Source organism: Diabrotica undecimpunctata, chromosome 2, assembly GCF_040954645.1.
Source record: "Diabrotica undecimpunctata isolate CICGRU chromosome 2, icDiaUnde3, whole genome shotgun sequence".
Lineage (NCBI taxonomy): Eukaryota > Metazoa > Arthropoda > Insecta > Coleoptera > Chrysomelidae > Diabrotica > Diabrotica undecimpunctata.
The window spans coordinates 179,837,732-179,848,090 of record NC_092804.1 but is presented as its reverse complement, the minus strand read 5'-3'; the positions used below and the strand labels follow the sequence as shown (position 1 = coordinate 179,848,090).

General features: G+C 31.8%; 1 protein-coding gene across 1 annotated transcript in view; it reads right to left on the bottom strand.

Moving 5' to 3' along the window:
• Positions 1–10,359, bottom strand: part of LOC140435297 (EGFR adapter protein-like) — a 651,983-nt gene extending 641,624 nt beyond the window's left edge. The window contains exon 1 of the mRNA XM_072524130.1: positions 10,253–10,359. The gene's annotated coding sequence lies outside the window, so the exon portion shown is untranslated. The remainder of the gene's footprint in view (positions 1–10,252) is intronic.

Genomic DNA, 10,359 nt, shown 5'->3' with positions numbered 1-10,359 from the left:
GATGATATACTCCTGATCTCCTCGGAACGACAAGAACTAGAATTAATGCTGAATGAACTTTATGAAAAATCCCTGCAAAAAGGCCTAAAAATTAACTTCAACAAAACAAAAGTAATGACAAACACGGAAGACCAAGAGGCAATAAAAAGACAAACAGAAAAAATAGAACAGGAAATGAGTATATCTATCTAGGACAAGCAATCAGAGCTAACAGAGAAAATCAAACAGCCGAAATATCGAGACGAGTAAGAATGGGATGGGAAGAATGGGATAAAATAAGCAAGGACAGGATTTCGGCACTGCTTGGTGCTAACGCCAAAGGATCGCATAGATTGACTCCTGTAATGGTTGGCAAATCTCGTAAACCTAGAGTTTTAAAAGATGTCATGCATCATCTGCATTGTTTCATATTATAGCTCGAAGAAAATATCACCTCAGTTATTTTCAAAAATTGGATTTTCAAATAACTTGTACCTTCAGTGAGAAAATTTTAAGAGAAGAAATTGGGAATACCGCCAGAAGAGTTGAAATGTTTATTGTTGACACCCCTGCTCACCCCTCTGACGATATTCTACGTTCAGAATATGACACTTTTAACTGTATGATTTTGCCAAAAAATACAAAATCGCTTATTCAACCCATAGATCAGGGAATAATTTTGGTAACCAAACAAATATATTGCAGAAAGTTTTTAGACGAAGTAATACACGGTCTACAAAAAATATCTCTAAAAGACTTTCTAAAAAGAGTAATATATGAATTATTGGCGGAGAAATATGTGAAATTAACTGCAGCAAATTCGGAAGAAAGTAGTGGGGTACCAATAAATAAACGACAAAGAAGGTTGCCTGACGAAGTAATATTAAAGTCTTCGGACCACCAGCCAATACGATCAACAAGAAGAAGGTGTACCCGATGTAGTACAAAAGCACAGCAAATCCGTACTGAATGGACTTGTACCATTTGTAAGGTTTCTTTATGCCTCAGCAAAACAAAAAATGGTTTCCAACAATATTATAGAAAATTTTTTTATCTGAAAATAAAGATTTTTAAAACAATATTCATTATTTCTAATAAATAAAGAAAAGACTGGTGCTGCACAGTGGTACAACTGTTGTACCACACTCTATATGTCAAAGTGACAGGTTTTTTAAATAAAATTTCTTATTTTTTATTTCTGTTGATTACCAACTCCAACTTAAACACTAACAAAGTTTCTTACTTAAAACTTTATTTTGTGTGCAACTTGGAGTTAGAATATTAACAGACTTCTGTGCCTCAAAGAGTTAATTTTATAATAGTGTATTCATATATATTTACTCAATAATATTCATATATTGTCATTATTTTTCATTCTTTTACTTGCATATTCACTTAAATCTCTTCAGTACATAATTATATAATTCATTTACTTAACAATTATCTTGACGTGCTCGCAGTCTACAATTAATTCCACCACCAGCATCACCACCGCTAAAATGTATCCAAGAAACTGAAAAATTCTTAATGCCTCAACCTCCCAATTTGCTTAATGATTTGTTATTGTTAGGTCGCAGCTCTTAGCCGTCCGGCATAATAATAAGTTTCTCGAGTTATTAAGTAAATTGTTCCTCTACAGTTAATTCGACAAAATTTATCCAATTACAACTCACAACTTTTCTGTAGAGCCTCTTGACCAGGCTCGGAGTCGACAATAGAGGCAGCTTCAGTTGGGACAATTATTTTTGAAGTTGTTGTGAGAAGTTGGTTCTAAAATTTTAGGTAAAAGACAAATTAGTACGAACTATAAATTCTCTTGGAATGCAAGTACATATTAAAGATAATGTGTTAGGGATAGACATTCATAAATATGATTTTTGGATGATAAAGAACGAAATTTTATACTATCAATAAAGTACTTAGCTAATATATATATTGCTCATTTCTTTAAATTTTTTTGTGTTACTTCTTTTTCCAATATGATATCTATAGAATCAGAGTCAAAGATAGAAGATGAACCAAGACAGTTTAAGAATGGATATATAGCCATGACTCGCATCGTAATTGTGGACGACCTCCAACAAGATAATACCAAGAGCATTTAGCAAAACTGGATTCAAGGTTTTTACAGACAATGCTATTCCATTATTTATGTTGTACAATAAGAGGAGATTGTTAGGAACCAAATTTGCCAGAGTTCAATTAAAATATGACCTAACCAAATATCAAATAATCTATTTGAATAAAATGATGATGAGCTAAAAAAACGTGAAGTACTTAACAAGGAACTAATAATAAAGTATATTAATAAGGTTTCATTTATTATTAGTACTAACGAACAACATGCCGCAAAAACGAGTAAAGTTGATAATAGTAAATATTTTTATACTAATATTGCTTCCTTACATGCCAAGTTTGCTTATTCTAAGATAACTTATTCTGTTCAACCTCAAAAAATGGTTCCACATGCTAGCAAAGAACTAAAAGCAAGAATTGTACCGAAATTAAAAGATAATTGGTCACTATCTGCCGTAGCGAACCATTTTAAGTTTTTAACATTAATAAAAGATGGAGAGAGATTTTCTTTCGTAATCCTTCTGCTTGTAATCTTCTTATTTCATTTCTTTTTGTTAGCATTTATAACACTTGATGTAAGTGTTTAACAGTATGCTTCTTAATGTTTTCGTTAGAATGTCTTTCTGGTATATGAATAATAATTGATTTTGCTTTAGCATAATTTTTCTTTATCTAATGCATTTGACTTACTATAGCTCCTATTTTCTATTTTTTTATTTTCTGCAAAGTCTTCTACAGATTCTTTTCTAATATAGCTGAAACTATAATAAATATTAAGAATATATAATATATAAAAATATTTCCTCTGAATGAAATGTTCCTATGTTTATATGCTCATTGACTACCAAAAGGCATTTGATTGTGTAAGCTGGATAAAATGGACGACAGGTCCATTTTAATAGAAATGAGCCCACCAATGCACCTGGTGACACTTATTAAAAATCTATACCAGTCCAATATAGCAGCAGTACGACTAGATCAGAAGTTCTCAAACCAATTCAAGACCGAAAGAGGTGTTAGACAAGGATGCGTGTTGTTACCTGTTTTATTCAACATTTATGGTAAACATGTCATGAGGATGGCTTTAAATGGATGGGTTGGTGGAACAACAGTGGCTGGTAGGAAAATCTTCAATTCAAAAATTGCTGATGACACTACACTTATAGCAGCAAATGAGCAAGAAATGTTTGATCTCCTGCGAAGAGTTGGTATGGCAAAGTCTGTCTTTTATTTCTAAACTCAACTGAGTTTCTTAAAGAAAACACCACTCGTTCTACGGACTCGTGGTGTTTTCAAGCAACTCAGTTTCGTTTAGAAGTAAATCGACAGACTTATCGCGAAAATTGAATCACTAGTGGTATTACTATTGATAATTCTACCTATCAAAAATAAATATCTGCAAAAATGTTCACGACACTTCTATGTATTTTTGTCATATTTTAAGACCGCTTGCAAAGTTTATTGTAAACAGTAGTGGAGGAGTAGTACGTCACCGGTAAAGAGAAACAAATATCCGCGATAATCAACACCATCGACAAATAAGACGGTGCTTTAGAAAAAGGAATCTTACTAAACTTTAATTTCTAGTTCTAAAGCAAAAACATGAAAATTTGTATAGATATTGAAGCCGTCCCTGTGGAGCTTTGTGTCTTCGCACAAGTTGAGTCTAGCAGACGTAGAAGTAGGCCGTGGCACTAATTATAATTTTCGCTTTCGTCCCTTCGAATCATTAAAGGATTTAATGGCCCTCAATGGGATAAATAAATTATTTAGTAAATCGCAGCCGTGAGTTCACTTCTTCCTAGTTTAAATCTTTAAGACTTTTGCTTTAATTATATTGTTTTGTGTTTCTGTTTTTTTTTTGTGAATGGTAATAGATGTTATTAAGGCAAATTTTGGGCAAAGATTAATTTAAAAAAATCTTAAAAAATAGAAGAGGATTTGTAAACTTTACAGAATTCTACAGTGTATTCACTCAATTTATAGTTCATCCTTTTATAACGAGCAGAGCAGAGAGAGGAAATACCGTTGGTCTTGATAAAATAACAACTTTAAATTTTAAAATATTATAATATGGAAGAAAACGCAACTATAAAAATTATCGCGGGATGATACAGAAAAAAAGATATCACAGGCCACCGATGAAAAAACTTTTTTGACAACATTACCTCTATCTTACATTTTTTAGTGTGCTGAGTCCGAATATCATATTAAAAATGCTATATCACTTACCATTCTTACACAATTTAACATTTAAAATTGCATAATTACATTTTATTTTGTTTAACGAGAAGACAAATTTAATGTTACTTGGTTGGTAACTTCTTCTTCTTCTTCTTAGTCGTTGACCTGATGCAGGTATCGTGATATCATGAAGCTATTAGCTAAATTTCCCAATGTTCCTCCACGTTTTTCTATCTTCTGCCATTCTAGCACATTCTGACAATGGAGCGCCAATGGTAGCAACAATATAGTCCGTGTATCGTGTGGGAGATCTACCTCTATTTCTTTTGCCTTCTACTTTTCCCTGGATGGTAAGTTTTTCAAGACCATTTCTTCGAAGCACATGTCCAAAATAGCTTATTATTTGTTCGGATATTTGTGTTCTTAGTCTTTTCTTTATGTTTAGCTGGTCCAGTATGGATTCATTTGTTCTTCGGGCCACCCATGGTATTCTCAGCATTCGTCTCCAGCAGTACATCTCAAATACATCTATGTTCTTTTGTCTTTCTCAGTAAGGGTCCAGCATTCCGATGCATAAGTAAAAACTGGAAAAACTAGACTTCTTACTAGTCTCATTTTTGTATCGGTAGTTATTTTATGGCTTTTCCAAATTTTTATTAATTTTGCCATAGCGCTTTTTGCGATTGCTGACCGCCGCTTTATTTCTTCAGTACGGCCTCCTTTGTTGGTTATTAATGAGCCCAGATACACAAATTTATCTACAACAGCGATGGTTGGTAACACTGTTAATGAATTGTACAAAACTCTTCGTTCTTCTCCTTCTTCATAACAGCTGTATAGCTCCTTTATTCGGATAAACATAACCTCACTTTTCAGTGTTTGTAAAACTGCCCAAATACATTTCGTTACCTAGGTGGTGATTTTGTTATTAAAACACATCAGAAAAATATTACTGACTTTATAAAAAAGGTGTATTTTGCATATTTTGGTGTGAAAATTGGTAATCAAGACAAAGGTTCGCCTCCTCACAATGTTTGTTATGTTTGTGTTGAGGATTTAGGAAGTCGTCGAAAAAGAAAAAAAACTTTGAGATTTGCAGTACCTATGGTATGAAAAGAACAAAAATATCATTCAAATGATTGTTACTTTTGTACTGTCGATGTTTCTGGATGTAACTCCAAAAATAATAAAGTGATTGTTTATCCCAACCTTCCGTCTGCTACCCATCCTGTAGAGGATGAACCTAAACTGCCAGTCCCTAAGCCTTGTCTACGTATTGATGACATTTTAAATACTAGTGACTCAAAATCCAATGAAAGTGGTCCAGAAAGTGATGATAAATTTCAGTGTTCTTCAGAAAATCTACAACCACAGTTATTTACACAAGCTGAGTTAGATGACTTAGTAGGATATTTTGGTTTAACAAAGGGAAAATCAAAATTGCTTGGCTCAAGAGTAAAAGAAAAGAATTTGTTGTCGCCATGTACATCTATTTACATCTATTTCCTGGTACATGTACAGAGATTAATAGTTTGTTCAGTTTTTTAGGTAGGAAAGGGAAATTGGTCTATTGTCATGATATTAGTGGTATAATGAATGAGTTTGTTATATTAACTATAATAAGGATAATTGGAGGCTTTTTATAGACTCTTCAAAAATAAGTTTAAAAGCTGTACTCGTACACAATGGGAACACCTATGCTTCACCTATTTAGTCCATATAAAAACAACATATGAAAATCTTGACACAATTCTACAGAAAATTAGCTATTGAGCTCACAATTGGATCTGTGGAGATTTAAAAGTTTTTTGCATGCTACTTGGTCAACAAAAGAGATTTACAAAGTTTATGTTTTATTTGTGAATGAAACAACAAAGCAACAAAAAAACACTGGCCCACAAAACAATGGTCCATAAGAAATGTTCCAATACCTGGCGAAATGAACAGTTTGTACAAAACTTTGATAGATCCAAAAATATCCTCTTTTCATCTTTACACACCAAGTTAGGTAATGAAGCAGTTTGTCAAGGCCCTGTCTAAAGATAAAAAATGTTTCAAGTACTTGAGTGCAAAGTGTCTTCATCTATCAGACGCCAAATTGAATGAAGGTGTTTTTGTTGGACCAGATATTCGTAAAATGATGATCGACTCCACCTTTAAAACCCAGATGATTACTAAGAAAAAAAGCTTGAATTGCATTCAAAAAAGTTGTAACCATGTTTTTAGGTAATGAGAAAGACCCTAACTACGAGCTTATAATAGCTAATTTATTAGATAAGTTTAATGATTTGGAATGTCTGGTGAGCCTTAAAATCCTCTTTTTGCAAAACTATCTTGATTTTTTCCCTAAAAATCTGGGTGGTGGCAGTGAAGAACAAGGCGAACGATACCACCGGGATATCAAGGTGATAGAAAAACGATATCAGGGAGGTTGAAATACCAACATAATGGGTAATTAATGTTGGCCACTTCATTGGGAACAAGAGAGTGTCTCGCATAGAAGAAAAAGCTACTTGAGAAGTTTTACAGAAAACAGAGAAAGAAAATACAAAAACATTTACTCCTGAAATAATTGTATAGACCTATACTATTATAAGATAAGAATCAGATAAACGGTATTATTCCAATAATGTATCATTTTAATGTATTTCGGTGTTTGGTCTTTTTCAAATTATTATAATGTAGAATAAACCAGTGCCATATTGTGCAAACACTGTGGGTGATACGTAAAGTCTAATTTCAGATTGTTTTTTAGTGCTAAAAGATACATAGGATTCACATAAATTTGTAGGAAAATTCTCAAAAATCTTTTTTTGTTTTTGTTGGGCTGTAGCAGTGGTGTAAGCCACTAGGCTAGCTATTCAAGCAAACTGTACCTACGTCTATAGTAAAAAACGCAACCAAAAGACAGGGCTAAGTAAACACAAACTAAAAGTATATTAAACAAAGTACAAATCCAAAAATTTCTGTGTGTTCAAAAGTAAAATTTAAAAATTGCCTAAATCTGTGCCTTTTTCAGTTTTCAAAGCAGGCAGACTATGAATGGCCGACATGGGGAATCTAAAATTGCATTCCACCTCATGTCGATTTATCTAGACAAGAACCTTTTGTGAACTGGTTTTTTATACTTACAATAGGAGTAAGTAAAGATATAGAAAAGATTTGATTTCATGGATAGTGCTTTTACAATTTGCTTATAGGTATTTCGTCCTAGCAGGACTCATCAGAGCGACTATAAGCGTATAAGCCAACTGTAGAGACACTATTCGTGAAATTAAATCTTAACTGCCTTTTCTATATTTTTACTTGCTCGTATTTTGAGTAGAAGTAACCAGTTGACAAAAGGTTCTTGTCTAGATGAATCGGTATGTCGTAAAATGCAATTTTAGATTCCCCATGTCGCATTATTCATCGTTTGTTTTCTTTAAAAAGCCGTGAAATACCCAGAAATCTTCTGATTTTTACTTTTTGTTTTATTCTTAGATGACACCGTATGCTTCTGTATGAAATTATTTTAATTATTATTAATTCCTATTAAGGAAAAAATTTGTCATTTCTAAAAATATATTTATAATATTAATTTCTGACGTAATATTTTAGCACTTTTTTACAATTTTTTTTTGTCTTCCCAGTCAAATGATATTTTGTGATAATTTTGGTCGTAATATTTCACCTACTGGGAGATGAATTTCGACCACTCTCCCATACTCCTCACATTAAACGATACAGTTATTCAAAACCAGCTACCACCTAAATTAACTAATATAGTAACAGGTAAGTTTTTAGCTTGAATTAGAAGAAACAATCAATATGTTCATCTTATTAGCAACTAAGGACCCACTTGATGAAAACACGGTATCTTTTTTAAAAAATAACCAGCAAACTCCATGGGATAACTTCTGAACTAATAGCAAGAATTAGAGGTAACAATTACCCTAAAAAATTTAGACTATTAATTGTAAAAAAAGGAAAATTAAAAGGATCTGATGGTGCTTTAGAGCTTTATCTAAGAAAACAAAACTAAACAACGCAACACAGCATTTTAAAAGAAAAATAAAAAAAATAAAAATGAATCAATTAGTGAGTACTACCTTAGAGAACTAATAAATGACAGTAACAATATTCTCACCGGATAGCCACTAATAGATTAAAAAGACTAATTTTGCATAATCCTTAAATAAAAAAATTTAGATAGAAGGTAGCCAAAAAGTAACTTACAAAAAGCCAATAAATTTGATGAACATCCAGAGTACACATTACAGTCAGATGAGGGTAAAAATACCATAAAAATAAAGAAAAAAGTTAAAAACATAGCAGTGTTAACAAGACCTTCAGAATAGGATGATCTATTAAGTGAATCTTCATCAGTTTTTCATTTAGACCAAGACTGCGAACTTACAATCTACTGACTCCTGAAATTTTTCATTTAGACAATCAAAAAGTTTATAATTAACACGTTTTTGAAGTGATAAAATTTTAATTTGTGGAGAACGACATTATAACAATAATCTGAATATAGCAACATGTGTTTATAAAGAAGAAAAAACGCCTAAAAATCTTTCTCAGACTTTAGTTATTGGTCGTGGTACTCCAGTAAAAGATGTTAAAAATTTACTTGAAGAACACTTTAAAAAGATGTGGAGAGAGTTGGAAGAATTATCGTTTTATAAGGAAGTTATAGCTGTTAAAGAAACAATAAATATCCCAAGAGATGAAGATGGTGACAATGAAGAACACAAACCCTCCGAATTTATTCCAGAATTACCAAGTGTTTTGATTTAGTTTCTTTTATTACTCTTGTATGTCATTCATTAACAAATGACGCATACATTACTTTCATAATACCTTTATTAATAAAGTTCAAACCTAGTTAGAATCAAACATAGCTATCTTCATAAGTGAGTACCAAAAATGGCAATCTGCAAACATTAAAGCTATTTTCTCCAATGTAAAAAATCCAATACATTTTTATAAGCCAACATATTTTTTACCAATGCCTAAACAGACTAAACTAGACCCTACTAACTTATATTAACTCAGGAACTTTTTCATCATAATCCAACATTTTAAAAAATGGAGATTGCCGGTTTTGATTCTAGCATTCTAGACGATTTAAATATGAGATGAAAAGAAGCTAGATCGTAATATAAGCTAGTAGATCGGCAAAAGACAGTTAGAATTGGATCTTCTAATATAGATCGGCCACATTAACAATATGTCAAAAGAAAGCTGAGTCCAAAGAACATTAGAATGGATTCTCCTTAAAAAAATGAAAAGAGAACGACCTCAAAGAAGTTGGCGTAAGGGTATTGAAGAAGCAATGACTGCAACAACTTCATAAAAGAGAAAAACCTATAAAACATTACCTAGAAACCTAGAAAATTCGTTACAAATATAGTTGTATATATAGGTATATAACAGTTTGTTTGAGTTAATAGGCAAGTTTGCAGTAGCTGCGTTTGACTTTATCATGAGTCTCATACAATATTTATATTCCTAATTAACAAAATTTAAAAAACAAATAGTTTGATAGGTTACAACAGTAAGATTATTGGGTTTTAATTTATATACAAAGACAATATACTGCTTTAAACAAAACTTTAAAAATTTACCCCACTTCTACTTATAGAATTCAAGTGATTACATTCATTTCTTAAACGTACAATTTAGGCCACATATAGAACTTTATTATGATGACTCAGAATCTCAAATAATATTTATAAAACATATAAGGGTCCCTTCATTTTACACTTTTCATTGAGAAACACATGTTGCGTAAAAGGATTTTAAATGATATTTCTAAAAGTAAATAGTTTAATGAAGTTTATGATTGTTTTTCTTTAGCAATCTTAAATTACAAATGCTGTTTTGCAGATATACTTCCCAATATAGTTATATTTAAATACACCTCAAACAATTTTTTGTTAAACAATGGTTCATTAAAGACAAAAAAATGTCTTTTAAAAACTTGAGTAGAAGTTCAAAATCTTAATATTAAATCTTTGCTCGTTACCTTAGTGTTACCGTTCCTTTAAAATTTTCGGTAGATTTTAAACAAACAATTTTCACTTGTCGCGTAACAGTCATATGCCACAAAGTCTCTAACCCACCGTCTTCATC